General features: G+C 35.5%; 1 pseudogene; it reads right to left on the minus strand.

Annotated features, from left to right (window-relative positions):
- Positions 1-935: 935 nt before the first annotated feature.
- LOC111633207 lies at positions 936-7301 on the minus strand (annotated as a pseudogene).
- Between the last annotated feature and the right edge of the window lie 5082 nt (positions 7302-12383).

A 12383-nucleotide genomic window follows, 5' to 3' on the forward strand; every position in this document is an offset into this window, starting at 1 on the left:
GTTTCTTAAAACTATATTTATATCAAAAACCGACTAATCATATTTCTTCTATAATTCATAATCAAAATAAAAATTAGTTCATAAAGTGAATTAGAAAATATAATTAATGTTTAAAAACCATTGACAATTAAGCTTGTTGTTAAAATAAAATTAATTTAATTCAAATTTATTGTTACAAGATATTTTAAGGAAACTAAAATGATTTGAATTGAAAAATTTTCTAAATATTTTTAATCTTAATTAAGGGTGCACCTATTAATCGGTAAGTAATCGGTAATCGGCCGTATCGGCGGCCATTTCCCCGATTAATCGGTTTTTATAATCGGCCAATTTTGCATTTTGATATTTTTGTTAGAATGTTATGTGAGATACGCAGTGGGTCAGGGGTTAAACTGGTACTGACCACTTAATCTGCACAGGCTGGTAAAGCCCGTCTCGGAGTCGTTCGGATGGGTAGGAGGGCAAAACGAGTGGGGAGTGCGTCGGTAAGTCAACAGGTTTCCTCCGATAAACACAAGACAGGTTTAACAAATAACAAAATAAATGTTTATTCTATAACTAAAGTAATTTACAGGAGTATACAAGTTACTGACTATAGCTTAGATGCGAGTAACATAAATTTATCTATAAGGGAGCTGTAACTATTCACTATGCCGCGTGAGAGTTTACAAAGAGAGTTATATTGGCAGTCAGTTATACCTTATGTCGGAGGACGGTATGCGACGATCCTTTTGGACTATGGAAGCTGGCAGTCTGTCACAGGCTTATGTCTTCTACCGGCTTCTCCTCGGATAGGATCGGGACGGGAAACACTGGTAATCAGACCTTCCAGATGATCTCGCGGAGGGACAGTCGCACTGAGGGGACGATGGCCCAGAACTTCCCGTGACAATCGTTTTTATACGATCGTCGTTGGCACTGAGCCAACAGGTCGTTCACTCGTTATGCTGACTAATTAGCACGTGCACGTTGACTAATTGACAAACGGACCATGTGTAAGATTCCACATCCGATCTATTTCCGTTATATTTTTTTCCATCCTCTAATGAAAAAATATGTTAACCCTAAAAATTTTCGAACTCAAACCCCTCGGGCTCACAGTTATGTATAATGCTAGTAATAAAAAATAACAAATTTCTGTTATTTATTTATCATATGACGAACTGAATATTAAAAAAATTTACAATTCAAATTATTCCTTTTATTAATACACATTATAAGATACAATATAAAACTATTCGAAACGATATCTTTTATTTAAAGTTTAAACTTTAAAGATATAAAACAAATAAAACTTTAGTATTCAAACTGTAAAACCCTTAAATTGTAATGCAAAAACATGAGAATTTCACCATTTTCAGCGCATAAGCTATTTCTTGTCGGCTCATAAATGTTACCTCCAGTGCTAAAAATTCTTTCGCTTTCAATGGAAGATGCTGGGGCACTTAAATATTTCATAGCTAGTTCGCTCAAATTAAGAAAAAGTTCTTTTGAACTTCTGCACCACAAAAATGGGTCACTATGTCTTTGTTTAAGGTGTGAATGTAAATATGTTTCTAATTCTTGATCGAAACGTTTGTTCATTTCTTTCGCTTTTTCTTTCTTTTTAAAAACATGCTCTTCTTCATTCTTTCGTTTACCAGAAGCTAATTCATCAAATAAATTAGAAAAACTTAAAGATTCTCCTTCATCTTCATCATCTCCAGAAGTAGAAACTTCAAAATTTAATTTTTCTTGAGATTTTGAATTATCAACATCTTCTAAGCTATCAATTATCCATCTTTTTATTTCCTCTACCATATCCTCTTTTTGAAATTTAATTTTCAATCTTGGATCTAATAAAGATGACAAGCATAAACACTTGTTTTCTATATATGCTGAAAATCTTTTTTTTTTATTGAATTTTCTAATTTTTCTATTGTGGTACTAATGCCACTAAAGGAACTACTGCTCTTTGCTTTTGATAAGAATAATTTCAGTCTCTATTGTGGAAATTATTGAAGATGAGGTGGTTTCTTGTTTGCTGGCTTCCATAGTAATTTCTTCAAATGGTTTTAAAAGTAGAACAATTTTTTCAATGAGAGACCACTGATATGGGCTCAATGTAGGAATTTTATTATCTATGGCATACGTGACCAGGGCTTTTTGCTGTTCCAGTATGTAGAATTCCAGCGAGTAGGAACATCTTGAATTAATTTGTGTTTCTGCAAACCTTCCAATTTTCTTACAGCTACAGCAGAATGATTAAAATGTGTGACAATATTTCTATTAACTGTGACTATAGTTTTAACATCTTGTTGAGAAAATATGCATTCGTTTAGTGTCAGCTGCAGTGTATGAATAAAGCACGATAATGCCTCTAAGTTGCAATTCCTGATTCCAGCTACCATATTTGCTGCAGAATCTCTCAGTACTAAGAATATCTTATCACTTGTCAACTTATACTGTTCAAGAACAATGTTTATCTGTTCACTGATTCGTGTAGCTGTGTGGGAACCTTCAAAGAGAACAATTCGCAAAACAGCTCTTTCCTGCTGAAAATCATCCTTCAATCAGTGGGCTGTTACACTTAAAAAAGGAGAATTGTTTGTAGTTGCTGTCCAAATATCAGCAGTTAAAGAAATATATTTTGCATCATAAATAGCTTTCTGAATTTTTAACTGAACCTTTTGAATAATATCGGGGATGATATTTTCAGAAAAATATTTTCTGCTGGGAATATTGTAATTAGGAACGAATTTTTTTAGTAATCTTTGAAATCCTAAATCAGACACAACAGAATATGGCTGTATATCTACACATATCATTTCTCCAATCAAATAATGAATTTCTTTGGATCGTTGATCATTTATATCCCATAATTTTTTCTTCTCTATTAATTCAGTTAAAGTAGCTTGCCTTTGGATGTGAGTTTCCATTGTTACTGATGAACGTCCAGCTTCTTTGATTTCGGAACTTTCTCTTTTCATCTTTCCAGTTTCTTTTAAAAAATCTTCATGGTGACATTTTTTCAGATGATTTATCATGTTTGTAGTGGTAAAAGCTTTAGCATTTTTTCCACCTCTCAATATAGACGCCTGGCACAAATTGGACTTGAAAAACTTTTCGTTTTTATCTTTCTAAAAAATTTCCAAGCAATACTAGAAGCCATGAGGGGTTTGGATTTAAATAAAATTTTCCGATGACGACTTATCACAAGACACTCAAGCCGCGTGTCTCCAGGGACCAAGCAATATACAATTTGACTCTCGTCATAAAATGTATTGCGTTTGCCTGAAACCTTCATATGATACCAATCATTTAACGATTTTTTCGGTCTTCATATGTTGGATTCTAAATAAGGTTATGTTTTCTGAATAATTTCTTTTGCTTTATTTTATTTATTTACCGATTTTATAGTCCCCATCGCGTTGCAATACTTTAAAATTGCAATTCCGGTTCGTTTATTACCGTTAAATCGGTCCCCAGTGTTTACAAAGCTATAATTAAGTCTAACACGTGTACAACGTCTTTCCAGAACATTAGCTGAAACTAAATCTTTAATATATGTAAATAATAAAAAGTAAATAGCGTGTATCGCACCGGGAAGCCGACGCTACAACAGCACGTGTAAATTGACACTCCACTGTCATAATCACAAATTTAAACGTAAACATCTCGGGTTCTACTGTAGCTAGAATGATGCGGTTTGTTTTATTAGACACAGAAATACTTCAGCTTTTTAAACAATGTCGAATGTTCCACGCGTCAACAATTAAGTGTTGAGATTTATCTTAGAAACTTTCCCAAACAAAGGAAGAGATTGTTGATTTTGCGATGATATTCGACCATCTCTTGTTTACTTGACCCGAGGGAGATGGAAATACCAGACAGAGAAAAATGGTTTTTTTTTCACGTTATAATTAACCGTATAATTAACTCCAGGATCTCACACTATTAACGCAATAAATTATTAACACTAATCGGCCGATTAATCGGTGCATCCTTAATTACTAGTATACCCAAAGGAGGCGATAGGGTTGTTGTAGATTTTAAACGTTTCTCACCATAGCTGTAAAAATCTAAATATGATAAACTTAATAGATTATCCGTCGTTCGTTTTCTAACTAATTCGTTTTAGGACCAGGTCCACGAAAATTTCCAAAATTTACAACTTTTCGGTCACTCTCATTCAACTGAAAAAATTTCTGTCTTCATTACATCTAATATTACGAAGAAATCAGTCCACACTGTACTCGGCTAGAGATTGGTTCAGTTAAGCTATTGTTTAATTAAAATTCTGGCTCTTTCTGCAGGGTTTCATTTATGTCTCCAATTCCCTAATTTCTTAATTACTTCTTAAGAAGAAATAAGTTGACAATGGTTACTTTGTACTCGAATATTTGTAGTCTTGAGAAAAAGTGGAAAGACAAATTGTTACAACAACGGATACATAAATTGTAAATTTAAGGAAAATAAATTCTAGAGCTTTTACTGTACCTCGTGAATCTCTCTCATTTATTAAATTGAGTTGTAAATGATGTTACCAAAGTAACAGTTAATTTTTAACATTGTACAAGAATTGTAAACGTTTTTTTCTACATCCACGTAAAGATGGGACATACGAAATCGTAATATCAATGGTTTAACATTGAAATCCGTAAGTAATATAAGACGCGAGAGCGGAATAAAATTATTAAATAATTTAACGGATTTTTTTTAAACTCCTGTCAACTATACAGAACTATCGTAAAAGCATATCAGTAAATTTTTATCGGTTGGGTTAAGTAATAAATCTACTCATGATTCACATAATCGAGCGATGACGGCATAATGGCAGCTAACAGTCCAGAACAGGTTCTGAATAAAAACATTAGAAGTGTTATACGTGTGTAGCTTCCACCAGCTACATCGAGTGAGTTCGTGCTTTGTAAAGCGCATGCACGAGTTAGTATAATCTGGGTGTTTGGAAGCTGACAATACAGCGCATCCATTCCGCCACTAATATTCGATTATACAATAGCGATCTTATCGTTTTTTCACGTGTAGTATAAAATTTGTAATAAGATATTTAATGCGATTATAATAAAATATTAATTTTAATTATATGAAGATAATCGCACAATATGTATTTCTTTTTTAGAAAATACAAGGGAAGTGGCGCTTCCACCGCTTCCAACGACTGCACGACACTGAAAAATACAGTGTTTATCCATAGATCCTCTTACGAATATTCCAAGAGGAGCATTTGGTGTAGACAGTAGCTTAGACGTCTCTCTACATATGTTAAGTCCTGCGTGTACAGTACCTCAATAATGTTGACCGTTAACATAACAAAAGTATGAGTGCGGTGATACCAAATGTCATTTGTATTTGAAAGTATACGCAGATCAAATTAAAATTTATACGAGCTCGATAAAACAACTGCATTGTTGTAAATACGGGAGATGCAAACTTCGTTCCAGGGACAGCACTTTGTTCCAGGGACTTACAAAATTCTGTAAATTCCAACCAGGTAGGATCTTCAAATTTCCTGCTGATATCAACGCTTTAAACGTCACAGTTCTAATTCTGTCGCAGTTTATTTCATACATACAAATGTTTCGAACGAGTGAATGTTGTCAGCTGCTTTTTGAACACGTTTATATTAGGGTTGTTAATCATGAATCGAAAATATTGAATTTTTTGTATTTTTAAGAAAAATGCATTTATTGTTTGATGACGTTCTTCATTATTATTTTCAAACTCAATATTCATTACCTACAATAGTCATGTGACATATATATATATATGAATAAACTGATGTTCCAAGACTATGCACGTTTCACAGTAATGTAATTAGGCAGACTATATGCAAATTGGGTTTAATGCAATTTTTACATGTAGTTCAACGTATACGAAAGTCATAAGTTCAGCGAGTCGAACAGTTTCAGAAACGTTAAAACCAAAATTAATGTGAACTGAACCGAATGTTTTAATCATACGATTAAATCATCATCTAGGAAACAGCAGAAGTCATCGATTGTTCCTACAACTCTGAACGTTTATGTGGTAAGTATCCTAAAATAGACGAAGGAAAAACAAATGACATTATTCCAGCATTGATGATCGAAGTAACGCAGCAGTGTATGCAGTACGTGACACAGATGATAGTTGAATTTAACAATGATGCACAGGTAAACAAGTCTGAACACACTGCGTAACGAACATTCTAGAGTGTATGACCTATATAACAGGAACCGTCCTGTATTTTTACTGGAAAAGTTTATTGACGTTAACTAATTAATGCCTTCAATGAATGGCAAGAAAAAACTGATTAGAGGTATGTGAAAATCTGGCCTGATCCAAAGGATCACACTTTTTTTTTACATCAGGTTAATTGGAATGTGTATACAAAAAATGCAGTATGAATTATCAATTCTATTGGCACATTCAAGCGAATTGCAGTTGTATGTATTTCACTCGTTTGCTTTTTCTTGCAATATACGGTGAAAAATAAGTAAACTTACAATATATTATATGAGAAAATTTCAGCAAAAAACAATTGTCACATCTTAAATACCTTTTATGATATTTCATTGCGATTTCTTTTTTGATGAGAAACACTTCTCAGTTTTAAAAAGCCAGAAAATACAGAGTGCAAATCGTACCTTCCGCTTTCGCATGAATTTAAGTTTGGAGTGCAAAATGTTGGCGTTCTCCCTCCGTTTCTTCTCGACGGGGAATTCGGATTTCGTTCTTGATACGAGTTATAAAAGGGGATATGGCAAGGATATCGCGCACGAGGTTGTCCTTGTGTAAAAGTAGGCGGTCGCGGGGGAAATTGTCGCGGCTGGTTTCGCTGTAAGCTCTGGGGAAACTGCTGATTTCGCATCCCGTTATTTGTTCTATTAGTTTCTTGGGTTCGATTTGTTCGCGATGGTTCCTCTCTTCGGGAGTTGTTTGTTGATCTGGGCGTTGGTTGTGAATCCAATCTCTTTCCTATCGACTCTAATTGTTTAGAAAGTTGGGCTATTGTTGTGTCTAGGGCCGTTTCTCTAAGTGTGTTCGTCTCTTCCACCTGTGTGTCGTGACTCTGTTGTATCGTTGACACTTGCAATTAAACTTCGCGTTTTTCCCACTAACTGGTCTATTGTTTCCTCGCAGATTGCTATTTTCAACGCTTCTGCGAAGGTCGGTGGATCCTGAGTTATCACCTGTCGCTTCAACTTGTCAGTCAGGCCATGTAGAAATTGAACTCGCAATTTTTCGTCCAATTCCCGCTGTTGACAGCGTTTGATAATTGCTTTTTCTTGTTCGTTTGCACCTGTATGCTCTATCATTGTAGCGTTGGCAAGGATTTGCAATCTGATCGCGAATTCTTGTGCCCTTTCGTCTCTCTTCTGCATGCACGCGTGAAACTTTTCCACCTTAATCGAGTAAGGCTCTTGATCAAATCGATTGATCATCAAGCGTTTGAATTGCTTAGTCTGTCACGTTTTTCATGTTTAAATCTCGCCACGCGAAGTCCCTATCTATACCCGCGAGCTTGCACTTCGCAATACTCAAACATTGTCTAGGCCTCCATCCCGCTAGACTCGCGATCTCTTCCAGCGTGTCGAAAAAGTCCTCGACACGTCCCATTTCTCCCGAAAACGTTGGGATCATACCCCCAAAGGTGGAGATGGATGGAAGAGTTCCGCTCCCGTCACGAGGTTGCGCCGCACTTGTCTCTGCCTCAATTTTTCTTACCCACGTATTATGGCTAAAATGCCTTTGTCGGCATGCTTACAAAGTTCGTGGGACAAAGTGGTGTCAGAAGTAAAGGGTTTATTTAAAATAAACCCTTTACTTCTAAAGGGTTTATTTAAAATAAACCCTTTACTTCTGACACCACTGTAAGAACGCCGATTGGGGGGAGATTTTTATTCCCTACAGTCGGGATGGTTTAAGGTCTTAGCGTATGTGGGTGGCGGTTTTTTTAGGCAGCAAAGACAAGTGTTTTACAAAGGTAAACCGTTTATTCCGGACGATAATGCTTACATAATTTTTTTGGCAAAGGTCCTTAAGTTCAAAACTTTGGGTTGTCTTCGCAAGTTGTTTTCGGTGTCGATCTGGTCCTACGCTGGAGGGGGCCCCGTGACTGCGTCGAGTAAGAAGTTCGAGATCTGAAGTGACAGCACACAAAAGATGAAAGGAAGCACGACAGCTGTCAACAATCGAACACAACAGGTTGTCTAGGTGGAAAAGTCTTAGTGGAAGTCCCGTTGTCCTTGAATTTTGCGTTTTTATAGGGTTTTTGCAATCGGCTTCCTACTAATTGGATAGACCTTACATCACCGTTTTCCCATTGGTCATCCACCTGTCTCCAGGTGTAAATAGAGCTTCGTAAAGTTCGCGAGAAAGGTCGGCTAGAGATGGCTTATCCGACACCATCTTTCTTGACTCTGATCGCGTTTAATTGTTGACTATGACACCTACGCTCATCTTGACATTTTTTCTAGTTTCGTTTTGCTTTCTAAACTGCGTCTTAACTTTTCGTATTTTAAATTTTCTTCTTTTTATGTCTAAAACTTTGTTTTTCGTTTTACTCTTTATGAACGTCGGCGTCAAAGTCCGGTGTCGCCGATTCGACACTTATAATTTGCTTTCCTGGCGATTTAACATAACAAATTTTTACATATCTTTCCTTTTTTAGAGGGAGGGGCTATTTCCAGGGCCTCACAACTGTATATAATACAAACATAATGTAGTAAGTATGCCGCATGATATTATTACGAAAGTAAGAGGTCAATATTAGACAAATACTGTAAAACACACTACAGTAATACCACAGTTTCGTTGACTTCGGTTACCGTATCGATTGACTTCAGTTTTCGTCGATTTTTTTGCAGAAAATTTTTCTTGGTTTCGCCGTTTTCCTCGTATTTTGTCGGTGTGCCCACGTTACCTAAATGCTAATTTCGCGAACAAAAGTCGACACACGCGTTTATATGCCCAATGTGGCGTGTTTAATGTTGTGTTAGCATTATTACCCCGAGTATTTAGCCAAACAATTCCATCGTTTTCCTTTCCTTTCTGCTTCATGATGAGACCAAAGAAAGTTTCCAGTGTTAGCAGTCCTTCGAAGAAGAAGTCCAGGAACACGATCGAATTGAAGAACGAAATCATTGAAAAATACGAAAGCGACATTAAGATTGTTGAAATCGGCCGGTTTTATATTCATTATATATTAATTTCTTATTGTTTTTAATATTAAACACTATATTTATTCTCTATAAAATGTGTTTTTGGTATGTATTTTGAAGTGTCTAAAACAAATTAATTGGATTTACATTGATTTACAAGAAGCATATGAGAAGAATTATAGGCAATCAAATTTTGACTTATGAAGAATTAACCACTGTATTTTATCAAATTGAGGCTTGTTTGAATTCGCGACCTCTGACACCAATCAGCGAAAATCCAAATGAACTACCAGCATTAACTCCAGCGCACTTCCTTCTTGGGGAAGCTCTATCTTCTTTACCAGAACCTGATCTTCAGCATATTATGTTGAATCGATTATTCCGATGGTAGTAACTCCAACGCATGGTGCAAGACATTTGGAAACGTTAGCATTTGGAGTATCTGAGCCAACTACAAAATAGACCAAAATGAGCAGATAAAAGAAGAAACCTGCAGTACAATGATTTAGTTCTTGTCAAAGAAAAGAATATACCACCTACAAAGTGAATTTTGGCCAGAATTATAAGAACTCACCAGGCAAAAATGGACATGTCAGAGTTGTCGATATAAAAACAAATAACGGAATATTTACTCGAAACATCAATCAGCTGTGTAGATTGCCTGAAAACTCAAGTAATCTTGAAATGTAGAGATTTCAAGGTGGGCAGGATGGATGGTGGGGTGATGGATGTCGCCACCCCATGGATATTATGTTTTTTTGTTATTTTCTCACATTAATGTTTTATAAATTTATTATTGTTTGGATACTCCCACGACAGCTGTCAACAATCGAACACAACAGGTTGTCTAGGTGGAAAAGTCTTAGTGGAAGTCCCGTTGTCCTTGAATTTTGCGTTTTTATAGGGTTTTTGCAATCGGCTTCCTACTAATTGGATAGACCTTACATCACCGTTTTCCCATTGGTCATCCACCTGTCTCCAGGTGTAAATAGAGCTTCGTAAAGTTCGCGAGAAAGGTCGGCTAGAGATGGCTTATCCGACACCATCTTTCTTGACTCTGATCGCGTTTAATTGTTGACTATGACACCTACGCTCATCTTGACATTTTTTCTAGTTTCGTTTTGCTTTCTAAACTGCGTCTTAACTTTTCGTATTTTAAATTTTCTTCTTTTTATGTCTAAAACTTTGTTTTTCGTTTTACTCTTTATGAACGTCGGCGTCAAAGTCCGGTGTCGCCGATTCGACACTTATAATTTGCTTTCCTGGCGATTTAACATAACAAATTTTTACATATCTTTCCTTTTTTAGAGGGAGGGGCTATTTCCAGGGCCTCACAACTGTATATAATACAAACATAATGTAGTAAGTATGCCGCATGATATTATTACGAAAGTAAGAGGTCAATATTAGACAAATACTGTAAAACACACTACAGTAATACCACAGTTTCGTTGACTTCGGTTACCGTATCGATTGACTTCAGTTTTCGTCGATTTTTTTGCAGAAAATTTTTCTTGGTTTCGCCGTTTTCCTCGTATTTTGTCGGTGTGCCCACGTTACCTAAATGCTAATTTCGCGAACAAAAGTCGACACACGCGTTTATATGCCCAATGTGGCGTGTTTAATGTTGTGTTAGCATTATTACCCCGAGTATTTAGCCAAACAATTCCATCGTTTTCCTTTCCTTTCTGCTTCATGATGAGACCAAAGAAAGTTTCCAGTGTTAGCAGTCCTTCGAAGAAGAAGTCCAGGAACACGATCGAATTGAAGAACGAAATCATTGAAAAATACGAAAGCGACATTAAGATTGTTGAAATCGGCCGGTTTTATATTCATTATATATTAATTTCTTATTGTTTTTAATATTAAACACTATATTTATTCTCTATAAAATGTGTTTTTGGTATGTATTTTGAAGTGTCTAAAACAAATTAATTGGATTTACATTGATTTACAAGAAGCATATGAGAAGAATTATAGGCAATCAAATTTTGACTTATGAAGAATTAACCACTGTATTTTATCAAATTGAGGCTTGTTTGAATTCGCGACCTCTGACACCAATCAGCGAAAATCCAAATGAACTACCAGCATTAACTCCAGCGCACTTCCTTCTTGGGGAAGCTCTATCTTCTTTACCAGAACCTGATCTTCAGCATATTATGTTGAATCGATTATTCCGATGGTAGTAACTCCAACGCATGGTGCAAGACATTTGGAAACGTTAGCATTTGGAGTATCTGAGCCAACTACAAAATAGACCAAAATGAGCAGATAAAAGAAGAAACCTGCAGTACAATGATTTAGTTCTTGTCAAAGAAAAGAATATACCACCTACAAAGTGAATTTTGGCCAGAATTATAAGAACTCACCAGGCAAAAATGGACATGTCAGAGTTGTCGATATAAAAACAAATAACGGAATATTTACTCGAAACATCAATCAGCTGTGTAGATTGCCTGAAAACTCAAGTAATCTTGAAATGTAGAGATTTCAAGGTGGGCAGGATGGATGGTGGGGTGATGGATGTCGCCACCCCATGGATATTATGTTTTTTTGTTATTTTCTCACATTAATGTTTTATAAATTTATTATTCTTTGGATACTCCATAATTTAATTTTATCTAGTTTTTTATACATTTTTTCTACAGCTGTAACTACTTAAATTATTAATAAATGTGTCTCATAACTCTCCTGAGAAAAGACGAGATCGATAACGTTTGATGAACGTTAGTTAAAGCAAATTTTGTTCTGTCCCTTTTTAGCAGAAACGAGAAGCATAAACACAAAGATCATTTATTACATAACAAGAATAATGAAATGCTAATTACATCTGGTAGATATAGTATAATAGTTTATCAGTTTTTAAACAAATAATTCATTCTTTTTCTTTAGAAGATTGTAGAGATCCAATTATCTTGCTGTTAAATTCCTGAAATTTTTAGAGAGTGGCGTACGAGTAAAAAACTCTTCTATTGTATTTTTTTGATGTTTTTGCAGAGGCGTAGTCTCTAAAGAAAAATCGTCTTTGCAGTGGAAGATTGTCGTTCCTGGTGATTGGAGAAATTGAAGACATTTTGGTGTTTCCATGTATGTTTTATTAATCTTCTTTTGTACTTACGTCACAACCTTGAAGTGAAGTTAGTATATTCACTGTTTTCTTCATTCTGAGCTGTTTATTCCGAGTGCTGTACAACGGAACACATCTTATAATTCTATTTTATCATAATATCTGTT

This window comes from Centruroides sculpturatus, unplaced genomic scaffold (genome assembly GCF_000671375.1).
Source record: "Centruroides sculpturatus isolate CEXI.00-Female unplaced genomic scaffold, Cexi_2.0 scaffold127, whole genome shotgun sequence".
Classification (NCBI taxonomy): Eukaryota; Metazoa; Arthropoda; class Arachnida; order Scorpiones; family Buthidae; genus Centruroides; species Centruroides sculpturatus.